This window comes from Aquarana catesbeiana, linkage group LG01 (assembly GCF_042186555.1).
Source record: "Aquarana catesbeiana isolate 2022-GZ linkage group LG01, ASM4218655v1, whole genome shotgun sequence".
NCBI lineage: Eukaryota > Metazoa > Chordata > Amphibia > Anura > Ranidae > Aquarana > Aquarana catesbeiana.
The window spans coordinates 687656950-687677194 of NC_133324.1; positions in this window are offsets into that span (position 1 = coordinate 687656950).

A 20245-nucleotide genomic window follows, 5' to 3' on the forward strand; every position below is an offset into this window, starting at 1 on the left:
AATTAAATACGTGTAGTGCTACCCCCGAAGGAGTCGCTTGGTAAATTTGGGTTCTCTGATCTCCACCTCAACCCCAAGAATGACCTCAGACCCTCTGGCACACCTGGTTAAATTAAATTACTGCAAACACATTTAAAGACACATGTGGAAAATATTGTTATCCTGGCTGTGGATTATCACCAAAAACAGACACACACCTGGTAGTGATAAACAAGTTGAATATATTATCACGGTTTAAAGCATATGGAAGCTTACAACACTGTTAAACCTTTCTGCAAAGAATACATTAGAAAAGACAACCTTCAATACTTAGCAACTGTAAATTTAATATAAAAACGTGAGCAGCGCTACAAACAAAAATGAGAAAAACATATATTGAGAAATAAGTGAATAATTGGATCCAAAAGTAAATAAAAAATAGTGTACCAAAACAAACAATATTAATGTTAAATACCATAAAAAAGTGGTACAAAAATAATAAGTGAATAGTCCCAACAATAGGAAATGTGAGTATAATAGTAGGAAGTCTGTGAATGAACCATCCAAGTCACAGAAAGTGAACAATGAAGTTTTTTTTTTTTTTTTTTTTTTTTTTTTAAACAAGATTTTTTATTGAGCGTATTGACATGTTACATCACATTCTGTAATCAATAGGTCGTTGTACATCTCATTGAAGATAACATGGTACCTCTAGGGATATAACACATCCAGTTGCACATGTTTTGCAGTTATTCCTTACAATAGTAAAAAAAAATACCTTTACTTCTTTCAACCTGATTGTTTTGCTCTTTTTTTTTTTTTTTCCCCCCTTCCCCCCCCCCTCTTTTAAATCTTTATTTATATATATATCATATTTTATTGAAAAAACGCTCATAAAGAAGAGCGTCTGGACAGTCAACATAAACATTAAAAACTTAGTGCCATCCAGAGAAAACAAACTCCAAACAGACCCCCCCGTATAGGCTCCCTCCCCTCCCTTCCCACCCCCCCTCGTGATTTATCTGCTCATAATATTGTATGCATCTTTTCTTTCAATACTCTACTGTCCACCCTCATCATTGCCTATATTCTTCCCTCTCTATTTGCTCCCCTCCTCTTCTACCGATAAGGTATTTTTGGACTCAGTCCACCTACCCCACACTTTCCTAAATTTTTTGGGGGCTCCTCTCGCCTCGTATGTCATTCTATACATAAGTACATCAGCATTTATTATTTTTTTCCACATTCCCAAGGTGAGTTGTTCACCATGAATCCATCGTCGAGCGATCAGTTTTCTCATCCCAAAATAGAGAAGTCTAAGGAACAATTTAGTATTTGTATTCATCTCTTCCTGATCAAAAATCCCCAACAGACACCTCATAGGAGAACATATGCTTGGGAGACCAAAGTGGTCAGATATGAACTCGGTCACCTGAGACCACAAAGGTCTTATCCTAGGGCAATCCCACACCATGTGAAGGAAAGTTCCCTCATTACCCCTACATTTATGACACTCTGGATTGTCCCTTCTGTGCATTTTAAATAGTCTGGTTGGAGTGTAGTACAGCTGGTGTAGATATCTAAGCTGTATCATTCTATCCGTGGAGGAAATCACTGATACTAAATATGTATCGAGTACCTCCTGCCACAATTCCTCAGTCAGTTTCGGAATGAAAGTCGTCCACCTACTTCTGGTCCTCGCAGTCAGGTCAGAGCCCCCCAATCTAATCTCCTTGTAGTATCTAGATATACGCCTAGTCGGTTCCGGGTCAATCAGGACCCTTTCCAAGGTTGTGTTTTGTACTTTCACCTCCCCCCTCCCAAACTGGGCTGTCGCTGCATGCTGCAGTTGGGTATATCTGAACTGCCAGGTCCTAGGTACACCAAACTGCTCCCTCAGTTGTGCAAAGGATGTTAGCCTGCCATCCTGGTATATGTGATGTAGATATTTAATCCCATATTTGGCCCATCCATGCCCATCCTCTATTTTGCAAAACTCTTTTAGGGATTTATTGTACCAGAGGGGACAATTAGGTGATAACCATAGCGGTTCATCCATTATTTTCTGCGCACAAAGATGGAACACCCTACCTGGTAGTGCCATAACAGATCCCATCTCTCTCCCTGGTATCTCTTTTCTAAACAGGATGTTCAGTAATGTTTCCTGGGACGTGGCAACAGCTGCCTCCAGTAAAGTAGTGGCATTAGGTATCTGGGGGAAACACCGCCAATGCAAGAATGTCATTTGGGATGCGAAGAAATAGGATCTCATGTCCGGCATAGCCAACCCCCCCCCCCCCCCCCGAGTTATTGGTAGTGTCAGGATCGCTAGGGATAGCCTGGGAGCCTTGGCTCCCCACAAGAAATCCACCACAATGGAATCTATGCGTTTAAACAGTTTCACCGAGACATATACAGGCGAGTTCGATAGAACGTACAGCAGCTTTGGAAGGACAATCATTTTAAATAAGTTTATACGACCCATCACTGTCAATGGCATATTCTTCCACCGCTGCACCTTCTCACGAAGAGCCTCCACTACCGGTCTCAGATTAAGGTCCAGATACCCCGAAATGGGAAGCTGAATTACAACTCCCAGATACTTAAAGGAATGGGACAGTTGAATGGGGGATTCCGCCGGGACCGCCACTGTGTCATTTATAGCAAACAAGGATGATTTGCTCCAATTGATACGGAACCCAGAGTAATCTCCGAACTTCTGTATCAACCAGAAGGCCGTAGATAACGAAGCACCCAGATCCTGCAGATACAAAAGCATGTCATCCGCATAAAGGGAGACTCGTTCCTCAATCCCCCCCACCCGAAGTCCCTTCAGATGGGGATCATCCCTTATCTTTGCCGCAAGTGGCTCTATGGCCAAAGCGAAAAGAAGGGGGGATAGCGGGCACCCCTGTCTGGTCCCCCGGAGGACAGAGAAGGGCTCAGATATAATTCCATTTACCCTCACCCTGATCAATGGGTCAGTGTATAACAGCTTCACCCAGGATATAAATATAGGCCTGAATCCCAATATCTCCAGGAGACCAAACAGATAGGCCCACTCCACCGAATCAAAGGCCTTCTTGGTGTCCAAAGAGGCCACCACTCTCTCCCCGGAATTGTCATGGTCCGTCTGTAGGTTAATAAATAACCTCCTAATGTTCATTTGTGCACAGCGCCCTTGTATAAATCCCGTCTGATCCGGGTTAACTAGTTTTAAGATTACCGATTGCAATCTCCCCGCCAATACTTTCGCTAGTATTTTGGTGTCAACATTCATCAATGAAATGGGCCTATAGGATTCACATTCTTTAGGGTCTTTTCCCACTTTATGTATTAGAACCACCAAGGCCTCTCTCATAGAAGGAGGAAGTTTCCCCTCCCGCCGCGCAGTCAGGAACACTCGCAATAGTCGGGACGCCAGTCCACCCCTAAAGGTATTATAGCACTCCGAGGGTATACCATCTAGGCCCGGAGATTTCCTAGGGGCAAAAGAAGCTATCGCCCCCGCAACCTCCTCCACAGTTATGTCAGCTTCCAATTCTTCACGGTCTAGATTTGTTAACTTAGGAAGATCAATATCATTCAGATAATTTTCTAGAGTGTTACCACCCGGTGGGATGCATGACTTGTAAAGTTCTTTGTAAAACTGGACAAAGACCTGTAGCACACCCTCGGAATCACTCACCTCTACCCCACCCTGGCCATAGATACTCGTTATACATATGGGTGTGTATTCTGGTCGTGCCAGATATGCCAACAGTCTACTATTTTTGTCTCCAAATTCAAATATGCGTCTACGTTGCGCAAGTCTGAGTTTGGTGGTCTGGTCAGTCAGTATTTCCTTGTATGCCCGTGTCTTATCCTGGAGAGTACACCAACCCTCCCTAGTTGGTCGCCTAACCTATTCTGCCTCAGCTAGTGATACCTCTCGTTCCCTGTCCATTATTGAAGAGGCTAGTTGCTTTTTGAAACTACCCACCTCCGCTATGAACACCCCTCGTAGAGTAGCTTTGAATGCCTCCCACTTTATTAGATCTGAGCCAGCTTCCTTATTTTCCTTCCAGAACAGCTGAATAGACTCATTACATTTAATTTTAACATATTCCTCCTGTAACCAACTAGCCTCCATTCTCCAGTGTCTGATTCCCTGTCTCTGTCCCACTACAATATCCACCAGTATAGGTGAATGGTCCGAGTGCACTCTAGGCAAGTACCTCGCCCCAGCCACCAGTTGCAGTCCCTCAGCTTCAACCAATACAGTGTCTATCCTGGACAGTGTTTTATGTGTCTCAGAGTAACAGGAATATTCCCTAATCTCTGGGTGTCTCGCCCGCCATGCGTCATAGAAGCCGTGGCCTGACATCCACTTCGCTAGGGGTGTTGGCGTTCTTGGCGGTGCATCCAACTTGTCCATTGACGGATCCACCACCGCGTTCAAGTCTCCCAAAATGAAAATCCTCCCTTCCGCTATCTCAAAAGTCGCTTGAAGCATATCATCCAGATGAGACAAGGAGAAGGGAGGCGGGACATACAAGTTCACAAAGGTCATGAATTTGTTATGCACCTTTATCACTGTGATAACATATCTACCCTTTATATCCGTTTTAATTGCATGAATACATATGGGTAGGGATTTAGCTACTAGTGTGGACACTCCCCTAGCAAATGAAGAATAACTTGCATGGTAAGCCCCAGCAATATGTGCCCTTTTTAAAGAGAGAGTCCTGGAGCCCTGCAGATGTGTTTCCTGTAACAATATTAAATGCGGCTTATATTTTTTTAGATAATCAAAGACCAGCGATCTTTTAAATTTGGAGTTAAGACCTCTGACGTTCCAGGAGATCACTCTAAGGTTCACAGCCATATTGGATAAAGCAAGAAACTCCCCCCCTCCCCCTCCTCCTCACTCTCAACGTTCAGGTAGAGTATCTTCCAGGGCTCCAGCACCCCCCCTCCCCGTCCTGGTGAGCGGCAACATATAAGGCAGACAGCATGTATCAAAAATGAGCTTGAAATCATGAGCATACACAAAGCATAATGATAATTTTCCCTGATACTTCCCCCTCCCCCCCTTGTCCCCCTCCCCCCACCCTGTACCCGCCCCCAACTTGCAAGGCACTTCATTCCCAAAACCTTTAACCCAAAAGAGGTTATAACGGATTTGCGATTTCAAAAAATCACACAGGCTCCAGCACTGTGAGGAGTAAGTTCAGTTGTGAGAATAAAAAACCCCCACACAACAAAAAAAAAAAAACCCCTACAACACAAAAATAAAAAATAATATGTGTTCAGGGAGAAGAGGAATACTTCTTGTTCCACTCCTCAAGTTTCAAGTGAAAATAGGAAAAACAACAACAATAAAAAAACGTTGTTTCCGAAAGGAGAAAAAACCTGCAGATTCTTTCGGTGTTAAAAGTATAATTGAGCATTTGAAAGCAGCAAGCATGGATCTTCTGTAGTCCTCCGGACTGCCAGGTGCATAAGGCCACATCTGAGGGCCCCAGTCAGTGCCTCCTGACACCTTGCAAAGAGAGTTTGGGGGAAAAAAGGGGCGGTAAAAGAGCAGCTCAGCGTCCGCCATATTTCCTTCTCCTGACATCCCTTATCCCCCATCTTCATCTGTATGTAGTAGTTTAAGGTGATCTTGGAGAGCCCCCTCTTCTCGGTCGTCCCCTCGCATCCAGCCAATCAGAAGCCTCCGTGGGGGTAGTAAAAAAATGTGTTTTGCCATTATCCACAATGCGTAGTTTTGCTGGATATAGCATACTGTACATCAGGTTCAGTTCTCTAAGCCGTTTCTTTATCGGATAGAAAGAAGCCCTCTGTTTTTGCGTGGTGGCAGAGAAATCAGGATAGATAGATATCCGATAATTATGAGACTTTAGCTCAGAACCTGTCCTTGCTCCTTTTAGGATATTTTCTATGTCCCTGAAGTGCAGAATCTTTGCTATCATGGGTCTGGGGATTGCTCCCTTTGGTGGGGGTTTACCTGGTACATGGTGTGCCCTCTCTATGGCAAACATAGCAGTGAAAGTTCCAGGGGCCATATTCTCTTTCAGCCAGTCCTCCAAGAATTCCTCAGGATGACTACCTTCCACTCCTTCAGGGAACCCCACCAGCCTTATGTTATTTCTTCTCATGCAGTCCTCCATGTCGGCCATTTTTAATGACTTGGTGATCAGTGGTCATAGGTCTAACAGCGTCCTCCAGAGCAGCAATGCGATGATCAGTAGCCTGGGCTTTTTCTCTAAGCTTCTGCATATCGTGTTTCATAAAGGAGAATTCCATTTGCAGTTCCCCAAAGTGATCTAGCAGCTTAGCTTGACACCCCCGTATGGCAGCCATTATCTGCTTAAGGGACGGTTCTCCCTCCTCCTCCAGGGCCCTGTCTGCATCATGTAGGAGCACCTCGTCCCTGTCCAGTGATCTCCCCCTGCGCATAGTGCGGTCCCTCTGTGTTCTGGGACTCACCCGACCAGAGGAAGCAGGCTGTGGTCTTTCTGTGTCCTCATGCTGCTGCTGGAGCGGCGGCCATTCCTCATCCTCCTCTGTCTGGCGCCGCGGCGCCATCTTGAGAGCCCCAGGCATAACGGGCCAGTCTCTCCCCCGGTGTTTTTGGCCAAGGAGGCCCGTATTTCACCATCCCCTGAGGCTCTCCAGAGGGTCCGCCACTCATACCCCAGCAGTCCAGGGCAAAACGCCGGCTTTTTGCTCACAGGATTAGGTCAGGATGTGGAATCTGCAGGGAGAGCTCCTCTCAAGACGTCCTCACATGCTGCGCTCCCCTTGAACAATGAAGTTGATTGATCACACAAACACCAACATGTGAGGAAATACACCACTGTGTAAATTACATGCTTACCGGAAGGCAAGCCTAAATAAGCTTGTATGGCAACCTGACGTTCAATCACTAGTAGCGTCACACCACAGATTTCCAGTATAAGATCAAAAGACAGACCGGGTGGCTCCGTCCGATATGACAGTCAGTAGGGGGGAACCAAAGGAATAAAAAAACGGCTCTCCATAGTGTGAATCAGTAAGACCCAGGTTTATTAAAGATTAAAAGTTGCACTTACATGAAAGATGCAGGTAAAAACATTACGTATAAAACAGCATACAGACACCCGTTCGGTGTACTCAGCGATGACTTCAGCGCGTCAACCATCCAACTGTAAATTTAGAAAAGGGCAGCAATATATATGCCCATAACACAGACGCTGAGAGGGAGGAGAGAATATCTATCAACTTCTCAGCTCCTTCTTGGCCACAAACACTTTTGAAAGTGACAATACAAAAAGAAGAAATGGGTTAACAGGTACAGTAAGCACAGTTCTGTAACGTTACAGGTCCTGAGTTGAAGGGTACTAGTTTTTTTTGCTAGCAAACATTGAGGCCCTTTGTAAAGAGAGTAGGTTTAATCAATCAAAAGTGAGACAGTAACCCTCTAGGAAATCATGTTAGGTAGTGGTTTGTAAGAACAGAATGGCTAAAAGTGGCAGCTCCAAACAAGCATCCTCTGACAGTAGAAGGAGGAATAGGTGTCTGCATGCAGTGTCTGTACTGTGCTAAGAAAGATGTTGGGTTTACACCTGCTCACCAATCCTCTAGGTGATGACACAACAGAAGTCCCAAATGGTGGTTCAGGCTCCTGGGAATGTTGTAAGGCACTGGATCAACTCCTGTCTGCCAATCAGGATGGCTGGTAGCTGAACTGGCAGGGTGAAGGGACATCGGCCAAAAGGACACCTAGATGGGTCTTGTGATCCCGAAGCGGTGTGTGGGTTGTCTCTGCTGAGCAGGGTCCAAGGGCTGAACGGCGGAGGACCATGTGGGTGACACTGTTCCTGGCTCCTTTATGCTCAGTCTCTTGGCAGCGATCTCGGGAAAAGCATGGCTCTCTCTCTCTCTCTCTCTCAGATGCTGGTAAACAGTGTGGCCCTCTCTTTCCTAGGTAGAGTTCCACCGCACAGTCCCATCACCTCACCACTACTGTCCTCTATCCCCTCTCGTCACAGTACCTCTCCCCGGTAGTCTCAAGAGAAACGTGGCTTTCTCTCCCTCTGTTGGGTCACACAATCCCTGGTGTCAACGTGTGTCTCTCCCCTCAATCAGATGCTGGTACCTCAGACTGCTCTCCTCACTCTCCTCAGACAGCCCTCTTCAGATCTTCTGTCAGCACTCTCTCTGTAGTGCTGTTTGGAAAACTTGTCTCTCTCTCTCTTTTCTCTGACCTCAGCACTTTCCTCTCCTCATTTACCTGCACTTCCTGAAACTCCCCTCTTTCCCAGTGTGCTTTGTGTCTCTGAGTTTTCTGGAAGGACAAGTCAGCATCTCTCTGTCTCCATCTTGTGGCCAAAAGGAGAAATTGCTTTACAACATGCCTGCTACATACATATGAAAAGACACACACCTCCTCTGTGGGGGGGAACTAATGGGGGATTTTTTTTGACAAATTGTTTTTCTGAGTCCTCCATGTACTGTATTTTTTACCCTGTTGACCCGCCTTTTATTTTTCAACTTCTTTTAACAGATCAAGCTGTGCAGCAAAGTGGAGGGTTTAGATAAACCATACAACATTGACAGGGGTGCTTACAGTGATCAGCTTTTCTTAATTTAGGTAAAACCTTTATCCCAAAAGGAAAAAAAAACAGTTTCTGTAACTGCTTAACTACTTAGCGACTGCCCGCCCACAATGTACTGCGGATGAATGAAAAGCCTACCTCCAGGTTTTGGACGCGCACATGCGCACCCTTCCGCCGGCACCCTCTGTGATTGTAGACAGCAGGAGCCTGTCAGCAAGTCCCGGTCGGGACCTGCTGATTGACTGTGTACATTCACAGGTCAAAGCTCTGTGTTGACATTCAACAAAGAGCTCTGTACATAGGGTATGATCTCTGTTGAGAAACTTTAGAGATCAGTTAGAAAAAGCAGCACACTGTACACACATTACACATAGTTAGGCACACATTTAACCCCTTGATCACCCTAGATGTTAACCCCTTCCCACCCAGTGTCATTAGTACAGTGACAGTATTATCACGGATCACTGTATTAATATCCCTGGTGATGACAGTGGCAGTCAGTCAGTTCCCCCAGCGTCAGTTAATGTCAGATCACCTGCCACACTATTGCAGTCCCATTATAAGTCATTAATTGCCACCATTAGTAGTATAAAAAAAAATATTCCAGTATATATACACCATAGTTTGTAGGTGCCTTAACTTTCACGCAAACCAATCAATATACACTTATTGGGATTTTTTTATCAAAGACATGTAGCAGAATACATTTTGGCTAAAATGTATGAAGAAACTTTACTTTGTTTATTTTTTTTATTGGATATGTTTTATAGCAGAAAGTAAAAAATATTTGTTTTTTTTTTAGTTTTTTTTATTTTGTTTATATCGCAAAAAATAAAAAACCCAGTGGTAATCAAATACCACCAAAAGAAAGCTCTATTTGTGAAAAAAAATGATATACGTTTTTTTGGGTACAGCGTTGCATGACCGGAGCTGAAGTGATTAGCTGGAGTTAGGAGTCATTTATATAAAGTCCATTCAAGTATACTAGTCCACCTAACTGTACCCTCTCCAGACGATGCTTGCTGTTACCAGGGTCACTAAAGCTAGTGTCTTCATTGGAAGATTTCATCTCTATTCCTGTTCTGCTGACAACCCCAAATTTTGGATTTTTTTTTGGACTCTTGTTGATAACAGTAAACAGGACAAATAGAGAGGGTGAATCTACTTAACGGGGGGGGGGGGGGGGGCACAGCCACCAATAAAATCCAGATGTTCTAGCTCTTGACTCCTTGATAAAAAAAAAAAAAAAAAAGTTTTGCCTCTAGGTATACTTTTTAACCTCCCTCCAGGAATTCCCTCTGTAGACTGCCCTCTCTGTGATTGATTGGTTTTCCAAGTTACCAAGAAATACAACGGCCTTCAGAAAGTAGCTGGAAGAGTAATAATGGCCTTATATTGTGGACAGAACGTCAGGAAAAGGGGGAGGGGTTTTTTTTGCCTCTCCTAGGAGATGAGATGCATGAAGACGCTGTACAGTATGCGCCATCTTGGGAGTGTATGGTATCCATTGTCATACTCCCCCAAGGTTTTTTCAGTGTTTCTCGCTTACTGAGATGAGGTTTCTGGTCCTTCATTTGGATTGAGTCATTTCAAAGTCAGGTTGAAAGAATGCTATATTCACTTTGAGACAGACACTTATTAGGAAGAAAAAAAAAGTTTATACTTTTCAACAAACATTAAAATAGTGGGCTCTAATTACTTTATTGCAATGAGAAATAATTTATTTAGGCTACCTTCACACTGGGGCGGTGTCGGCGTTAGCGGTAAAGCGTTGCTCGCTTTAGCAGCACTTTACCGCTGCTTTTCTGGCGGTAGTGGGGCACTTTTAACCCCCAAGAAGGGGTTAAAAGCACCTGTGATGCAGTGCTTTCCGAAGCACTTTGGAAGCGATGCCCATTCATTCCAATGGGCAGGGGCAGTGGAGAATCAGTGTATACACTGCTCTCACACCGCCCCAAAGATGCTGCTTGCAGGACTTTTTTTTCCCGCACTCGGGCTTTCACACTGGGGTGGCTTGAGAGGCAGTTTTCAGGCGCTTTACAGGCGCTATTTTTAGCGCTAAAACGCTTAAAAAACTGCCTTATGCCCCGTACACACGGTCGGACTTTGTTCGGACATTCAGACAACAAAATCCTAGGATTTTTTCCGACGGATGTTGGCTCAAACTTGTCTTGCATACACACGGTCACACAAAGTTGTCGGAAAATCCGATCGTTCTGAACGCGGTGACGTAAAACACGTACGTCGGGACTATAAACGGGGCAGTGGCCAATAGCTTCCATATCTTTATTTATTCTGAGCATGCGTGGCACTTTGTCCGTCGGATTTGCGTACACACGATCGGAATTTCCGACAACGGATTTTGTTGTCGGAAAATTTTATCTCCTGCTCTCCAACTTTGTGTGTCGGAAAATCCGATGGAAAATGTCCGATGGAGCCCACACACGGTCGGAATTTCCGACAACACGCTCCGATCGGACATTTTCCATCGGAAAATCCGACCGTGTGTACGGGGCATTAGTGTGAAAGGGGTCTAAAAAGCAAAGCAAGCTGCTAAAAAGCGTTTTATTGAAAATGAGGAGACTGGGGGGGCAGGAGGCGGAGCCTAGCAGAGCAGACATGCATTGTTAGAGCTCCACACCGCTGAGGAGAAAAGAGAAGGACAAAGCGGAGCCTGCAGGCTCAAAAGGTATCCATTTGAACCTTTTTGCCCCAGGGAACAAACTGTGAAAGTTTGGGCAGGAAATATGGTACTGGGAGGAAACCGTGGCAGAAATAAAAATCACCTCACAAAGAGCTCACAGGCACTCACTGCAGCTGAAGCAGCTCCAGTCACCTCACAAGATACAGCATCAGGGCGCTCTCACAGACAGAAAATGTCACAGCAAGATTCTCCATTTGAGTCAGATACAGAACAAATCCTCTCACAAACTTCTCCACAAGCCTCCTCAGTATCCCCAGTAATATTATTACAATTTGAAAAGATGCTTCATAAGGCTTTAAAACAAACCTCAGACCAAATAACAAAAAGCCTAACCAAAGAAATAAGAGAGCTGGGAAACCGCACCGCAGCCTTAGAAATAAAAATGGATGAAATTGAAATTACAACCCAAGAAAATATAACAGAATTGGAACAATTAAAAAAAGAGAATTTAATACTTCAAACTAAGCTCGAAAATTACGAAAATAGAGCCAGACGTTCAAACTTGCGCATAAGGGGAATACCTGAAACTGTGACAGACCTGCAATCTACTATTACTGCTCTATTACAAGAACTAAAGCCAGATATCCCTATTGAACGTTTAGAACTGGACAGAGTACACAGAGCCCTCACAGCCAAAAAGAAAGATGGACCCCCACGTGATATAATCACAAAATTTCATTATTACAGAACGAAAGAACAAATACTAATTGCTGCAAGAGAAAAAAAGGAACTTAATTTTCAAGGACACAATTATCACATTTTTGCTGACCTATCCCAACTTACTATTACTAAAAGACGATCCATGAAACCCCAACTAATGGAACTGCAACGCCACAACATTATGTATCAATGGGGCTTCCCCTTTTCAGTCAGATTTAACTACCAAGGTACAATTTACAGCAGTAGATCAGCAGATGAACTACAACAAACCCTTTTAAAATTAAATCTGACAGAACCCACAAGCAGCAACACTCCCACACTCAGAAGAATGGCGTCATCTTCACCTTCAGGCAGCACCCAGAAAATTTCAGAACAAAATGGGAATCATCATTCTCACAAAAGAGGCCGTTATGCCACATCATCCATGGACCAAGAAGATTCAATGGACTGGCATCCTAATTCCTGATATCTCTTCATTTATTATACTAAGAGATGGTTCTCTATAAAAAACCTATATTTATAACTGAATGTAACTGCATTCTGATAGTCACACACTGTGTGGGATCATGTTACATTCCAGTTATATTTCTTATTACTTCTGATTCATATAGCCTTAGAATATATAAGTGAAATAAGGAAATTCTTGTTCAGTTATATATTATCAGGTAATAACAATAGATTTATTACTTTTTAGGACAAATATGTTCAATAATCCAGAAGTAATGGAAGCTTTTTCTTTCTTTTCTTAAAACAAATATATTATTACCTAACTAGTTCCTAGAATTATGTTTTTGTTTATTCTAATCTGAAGCAATACAACCTCAATTTTATGAGTTAACATATCTAAACAGTTGCATATGAATAAAATATGTAATTGTTTACTCTAAAAGGGTTAAAATCCCAAAATAATTCAAACTATCTTCATCAATACCAAAGTTATTAACAGTACCTTTCTAACTGAATTATTTAGCCTAGGGCAAGACTAACCATATACAACCACCCTGGAATAAATAATTTCAACAAAAACTATATTCTGCACTCCAATTAATGAAACATCATTTTGATGTCTTTTGACATAGCACTTCTCTCCTGTAAGCGGAAGATCCGTGTACCCCCATTAGCCCTCCTCATTCTCCCAACCATATTATGTGGGAGTGTGACGAAGGCACTTATTCCCCTGAGAGAGATATTTATTCTCTTTCACGGGTAAATTGTGATTACTTGCAAAAAATAATTTATACAATGTATCATCTAATCTCATATGTTTTTTGTTTACTCTTTACTCCAGAATTCACTGGTTTCTTTTCTATCTATTCATCTCTTCAGTCCACACAGGTTGATCTGCACAGTCAGCTCTGCATAACAAAAAGTAAGTCAAAACTATTTGATCTATTGCCATGGCACCACTGAATATACTTTCCCTGAATGTTCAGGGAATAAATGTCCCTCAAAAAAGGACCAAAGCCTTCCGTACTTTCCATAACAAGAAGGCTCACATAGTATGCCTCCAAGAAACACACTTCACCAAAAATTCTACTCCAAAATATATTTCTCCTTTTTATCAACAAATTTACACGGCTTCTGCCTGTACCAAGCAAAGGGGAACTCTAATTGCATTTCACCGATCCACACCATTCACCTTATTATCAGAAATTAAAGACCCAGAAGGTAGATACCTGATACTCATGGGTTATATAATGGATACAGCAATCACGGTGATTTCCTACTACGCTCCTAACAAACAACCTACACCATTCCTCTCACATATATTACAAGTGATTAATACACACAAAATAGGAACAGTGATAATGTGTGGGGATTCGAACCAGGTCCTCCTCCCATTTCTAGATAAATCACCTTTTACACCATCCAAAATAACCTCTAGATTACCTTTTTCTCAACTTCTTTCCAAATACAATCTGGTAGATTCATGGAGAGAAAGTAACCCAATGAAAAAGAAATTCACTTATTTCTCGCACCCTCATCAAACCTTCACCAGAATAGATCATATTTTTCTAACAATAGGAATGATACCAGAAATTATTGCATCAGATATAATTCCGATTCCGTGGTCTGACCATAATGCAGTATACACTACTATAGCCTCAGCCATACCAAAAGCGCATGACCCAACGTGGTACTTACCGGACATAATGCTCAAACACCCACTACATCAGATGGCCATTGAACAAGCTTTAAAGGAATACATATCAATTAATAATACAACAGACATCTCCCCAATAACACTGTGGGAAGCTCATAAGCCTGTCTTGCGTGGTACAATACAAAGACAAATGGCACTATTTAAACGGGAACGCAAAAATCTAGCAAAAAAACTAGAACTCAATTTTAATGCAGCCTACATATCATTTCAAGATAATCCATCTCAGAGTACAAAATCTCATCTGGAAAAATCTAGATTGGAATACGATCTATTTCTCACTGAGTCAGTTGATAAATCCCTCAAACGCTCCAAACACAATTTCTACATGAATACAAACAAACCAGGTACATATTTGGCTCGGGCATTAAATTCAACTAACAAATCTTTCAAACCAATACGTTTGAAATTATCAAAAAATGTTTACACTTGTAATCCAGTTAAAATAGTCCATAAATTTCACTCACATCTCGCAACTTTATACAAGACAAACAATGAATTTAATCCTACAGAAGCTGAATCCTTCTTCTCAAAAATAACCTTACCTGAGTTATCTCAGAATCAAAAAAGCAGTTTGGATGAGCCTATAACTATAGATGAAGTTGCTAACGCCATAAAAGACCTAAAACTTAACAAAAAACCAGGCCCAGACGGCTACTCGGCTTTATACTATAAAACATTCTCAGAAATACTCTCTCCCATTCTCACTGAAACTTTTAACAAACTTCTAGATGGACATTCTTTTCGGCAAGAAACACTAATGGCAATTGTTTGTATGATCCCAAAACCCCTTTCTGATGATACTTCCTGTGTGAATTATCGGCCTATCTCTCTGTTAAACCTCGATATTAAATTATTAGCAAAAATAATAGCAAAACGCCTCAATAGCATTATAGGAAAATTAATACATAGAGATCAAGTAGGCTTCATGCCAAATAGACAGGCAGGCGATAATATACGCAGGGCAGTGTTATTGGCACATATTGCTAAAAAACGGAAAATCCCTTTATGTTTTCTATCTCTCGATATTAAGAGGGCATTTGACACAGTATCCTGGCAATATATGCAATATTCATTACAAAAATGGGGTTTTGGACCCCACTTTTTAACATGGATCAAAGCATTATATAATAAACCCAAAGCCTATATAAAATATGCTGGATACAAATCTGAAGCCTTTAATATCGAAAGAGGTACCCGACAGGGTTGCCCATTATCTCCCTTATTATTTGCCCTTATACTCGAACCCATGGCCCAATACATCAGAACAAACCAAACTATAACTGGCATTGAAGTAGGAGGTATTACACACAAATTATGTATATTTGCAGACGATATATTACTTTTTCTATCATCACCACAGGTCTCTGGTCCTAACTTAATACCAGCTCTTGATGGATTTGCAGCCCTATCCGGCCTTATGATTAATCCTAAGAAATGCCTAGTGCTTAATATTTCACTCACAAACATGGAATTGATCCCGGCTAGGGCTGCACTCCCATTCACATGGGCAGAAAAATCAATCCCATATCTTGGAATTTATTTAACAGCATCTCATTCTGACTTATTCTCAACCAATTATCCTCCTGTATTAAGACAGATCACAAATCTAATAAAACAATGGTCGCAACTTCCTTTATCCTGGATAGGGAAGATTAATGCAATCAAAATGACTATTCTACCCAAATTGCTTTATCTATTCAGAGTCCTCCCTATTCCAATTCCTTCCTATTTTTTGAGAATAGTACAAAAAAGAGCAACTTCGTTTATATGGGGCTCTTCTAAACCACGTATACCTATACACACACTACATCTTCCCAAAAATAAAGGAGGCCTGGGATACCCTAATTTTACTAACTACTACAGAGCAGCACATTTGGCCAGTCTGTCCAAATACCATGCAAAACAGGAAATCCCATTATGGGTATTTATAGAGGCTTCAGAAAATGACCCTCTATTAATATCAAATTTATTATGGCTTGATCCTAAAGACCGCTTTAAAATTCATAATCCCATAACTAAACACTTCTTATCTCTCTGGGATAAACTAAAAACCAAATATCAGTTACAATCTCCACACAATCCTCTCCTTTCTTTTATCAGAAATCCGGCCTTTTATCCGGCATGGATCTACCCAAATTCTTTTAAAGCTTGGACAACATCAGGCATTCAGACACTAAATGACTTCATAGCATCTAAATCATTCCTTTCATTCCCATCGCTTAGAGAAAAATATGATCTACCAAACTCTGAGATATTTAGATATCTCCAAATCAAAAATTTCTATACACCATTCCTAAAGGGGGATACACCATTATCCCAATTATCCATTTTTGAATCAATCTGTACAAAAGATCCATTTGCTAAAGGTACAATTTCATCACTTTATAATCAATTATATGGAGTAGCAAATCTTAATAGACCCTCTTACGTTCAGAGGTGGGAGGAGGACCTGGGACGAACTTTAGAAGACACGGACTGGTCTAACATATGGCTCACATCTAAGTCATCTTCACCCAACATCTTAGCACTGGAGACAAATTATAAAGTCCTAACTCGCTGGTACCTTGTACCCGCTAGAGTGGCAAAATATTCACCTAATACCTCAACTCTTTGTTTTCGAGGATGTCCAGAAATAGGCACATATTTACACATATGGTGGACGTGCCCAGTAATCCAAACCTTCTGGAAGGAAGTCTTTGTGATTGCATCTAAAATATTTAAAAAAATAATACAACCAGATCCATATTTAACTTTACTTAATCTAAAACCGGAATGGTTAACACTCTCTCAATTCAAACTTATGATCCAACTAATAACGGCTGCAAAACAAACAGTGGCCAAGGCATGGAAATCTCCTACATTGGTACTAGCAGAAACAATTCACAGAATGAATAATACAATGTCCCATGCTAAGATGGTAGCCATCGATCAAAATCAAATTCCAAAATTTGAAAAACTTTGGCATCCTTGGATAAAACAACAGTTCCTGTCAAACTTCAATGACTCTGTCCTGTTGCCATGGTAACAGATTAAATGACTTACAGAGACACCCATTCTAAGGCTTCAAAGAGAACTAAAAAGAATAATAAACTGACGAGCGGGACAACCTTGTGGACCATACCTCTACCTTTCAACCCTTTTTCTTCTTTCTCTTTCCTTTTCTCCACCTTACGATTAAAGCTCATTATCAGAATTTATTTGACCTATATACACTCTACTTGTAAACAATATGTATAGTAGGTATAAATCATTTAAATACCTACAAAAGTAACTAAGGAAATGATATATATCTTTAATTTAGGTTTACGTGAACCCAATGTTTAATATTTGAAATTTCATGATATTTACCTATATAAACCCTACTGTAAAACAATGAGCTTACTTTATAGATCCTTGTAAACTTACTTTATGTATCTTTATAACATTGTATACTCAATAAACTTCTTTTGACAAGGAAAATGAGGAGACTGAGAGTGCAGAGACTATCGAGGTCTGAGAAGCAGCAAAGTGTGATGGGGGGCACTTAGGACTAGAATTGACTAGATTTGATGACCATCTAAAGGAAATAGTTGTGTCTCCTGAAGGAGGCCCTTGGAGAAAGAGAGATTTAGTGTAAACAGCTGGAGAGGCACTATTGGAGCGGTGATAAACCTGGATTTTAGTGAAGAACTTTTCCTGGTGAGAAAGCATTGGGCACACTGCCTGGCCCTGGAAGAAGTGGAATGTTGTGCTGTTGTTGAGGGGTGCTATAGGAGAACGTCTGGGATGGATGTGAAAAATATTGCTCTATCCAATTTTTTTTCTTTATAAAGTAAGACTCTCACTTTTACTATGAGCCTCTACCTCCATGCTGCACTGACAAGAATACTCTCCATATAAATTTTTCTGCTTATGTTAAACTCGTGTAGCGCCCTGCTCCTGTTGATCAGGCGCTTGTATGTAAATTTAGGGGGTTATCTGTTCTGTATATAGTTCAGATTTAATCTATGGCTAAATTAGCTTCTGTTCCAGCATTGGCTGTGTTGTGTGTAGTTTCACATTGTTGCCTGTAGGTGTCGTTGTCATCACAGGCCAGTGTTGAAAAGCAACAGGCTAAAGTGTATTGAGTGCTCTTCTTTCTCAGAGGTAACTTTGGCAGAGGTGGCCGCCTGCTATGCATTCTGGGAAAGGATACTTAATAGGCAGGTGCCATTTTTGGGTCTCTTTTACCGCCTGGCCCTGCTGGCCTAAGGTATGTGACAGTTTATTTCCTGTCTCTGGACCATGCTGGCCCGAGACTTCGTTACTACAAGTAGGCCCAGAGGTCGTCTGGGGCCTGTTGGTTTAGAGGTGGTCCTGTGTTGTCTGTCCTGCAGGAAGAAGCCAAGCAATTGAAAGATCCAGGGGAGGGCTCATCTTGGAGATGACCGAGCGAAAGGCTGGTATCTCAAGAAGGGCCTGATGACTCAATTGGAGGATGCATACTAACTAACCTACCGCACAGTACTGCCGGGTCAGCTTAAAAGTTCTGGTACTATGTTGCTGATCATCTAATACTACAATCCTGTGGCAGAGGATTGTTCATCTATTACTACGTCCTGTGGCAGAGGATCGTACAATCATTTTGTTCTTCTCAAGTCTATGGCAGAGACTTTTTGTCCGTGTGCCATTCCGGCTGCTAGGTCAGTGAGAGAGACCCATCCGGGTGGGCAAAGATCTTTAGACTGAAGGTGTGTTAGTCTGCTAGATCTTAAATTCCTCAGTGATCTGCAAAAGGTATTTGAACTCTCCTGCAACTCCCTTTCTACCTCTTTACTGCTACTTCTTTCAAGTTGTTTTGCAATAAAGCATTGGAAACAGAATAAAGTGACTGGTGCATACATTGGTGGATGCAAGGCTTAATATAGACTCTAAGTTCCTGATGTGGTGAAACTACAGGTAAGGGGTGACGGCAACAACCCAATTTATTTCAGCAGCTCCTTCGGGGGTCTTTGCTACACTCGTTTTCTGACCAGGTAAGTCTATCTCATTAGCTCAACTCAACCTTTCATACTTCAGAAGAAAAGTTAAAAGGTTCATACATTTTATAAATTGGTTTAATGAATCCACCAATGGAGTATGACGCACTGGACATCTGTTTTTCCGGCACACCCCTCCTGTTTTTTTCCATTTTCTATTGCAGAACTGAATATTTATTTATTTTTATTTATTACAGACACTATATAACACCGTCGCGTTATGCAGTCCCTGCCCTCAGGGAGCATACAATCTAAGGTCTCTATTTCACAGTCATACACTTACATACTAGAGCCAATTTAGACAGGAGCCAATTAACCTATCAGCAGGTTTTTAGAGTGTGGGAGGAAACCTACGCAGGCAGGTAGAAAGAACATGCAAACTCCAGGCAGGTAGTTCCATAGTTGGGATTGGAACCAATAACCCTAGTGCTGCATACAAATCATAAATGTCACCACATTATGATCAGCTCCTGTATCTCCTCACTTTCCAATGTGTCTCACTAACCACGATCAGTTCCTTTTTTTATTCAGGCTTCTCATCTGAATAGGAAGTGAAGGAAATTTTTCTCAGCACACAGGACTCAGACAGCAGTAAAGACCTGACAGAGGTTCTAAACCTTCTTTACTTAAATAGAAAAACATTTTAATTGCTGTCTGTTCCTATTGTACGGATTTCACCTCAGTTCCTGTTCTGCCTGGTGCTTCAAATAGGAAATGTCTGAGTAGGGAATAATCTCCAGACAGGGACATTCATAAAATCATATCAGGGGTTCTAAACTTCCCCACTACATACAAAAAAAATCATTATAGCTGAATTCTGTGCATTAAAAAGTCTTTACAATCCCAGTGAATACCTTAAAAGTAAAAGTAGTGGTAACATCATCACTGTGCTGTACATAGACTGTGCAGAGAGCAGAGATGTGGGAGGGACCCAGCAGGCTCCACCCACTACACACTGCCTGCAGAAAACTACAGGAGGGGGAGGAGACATGGCTAATCGCCCTGCAATAGAAGAGAAGGCAGCAGTGACTGGTCTTAATACAGGAAGCTCCTGCACAGAGGGAAAGTTTCACACTGCATTACTGCAAAGATCTGGAAGAAATTCACAAAGCACGCCAAGATTAAAGTAAGGACACACATGCTTATTGTACTCATA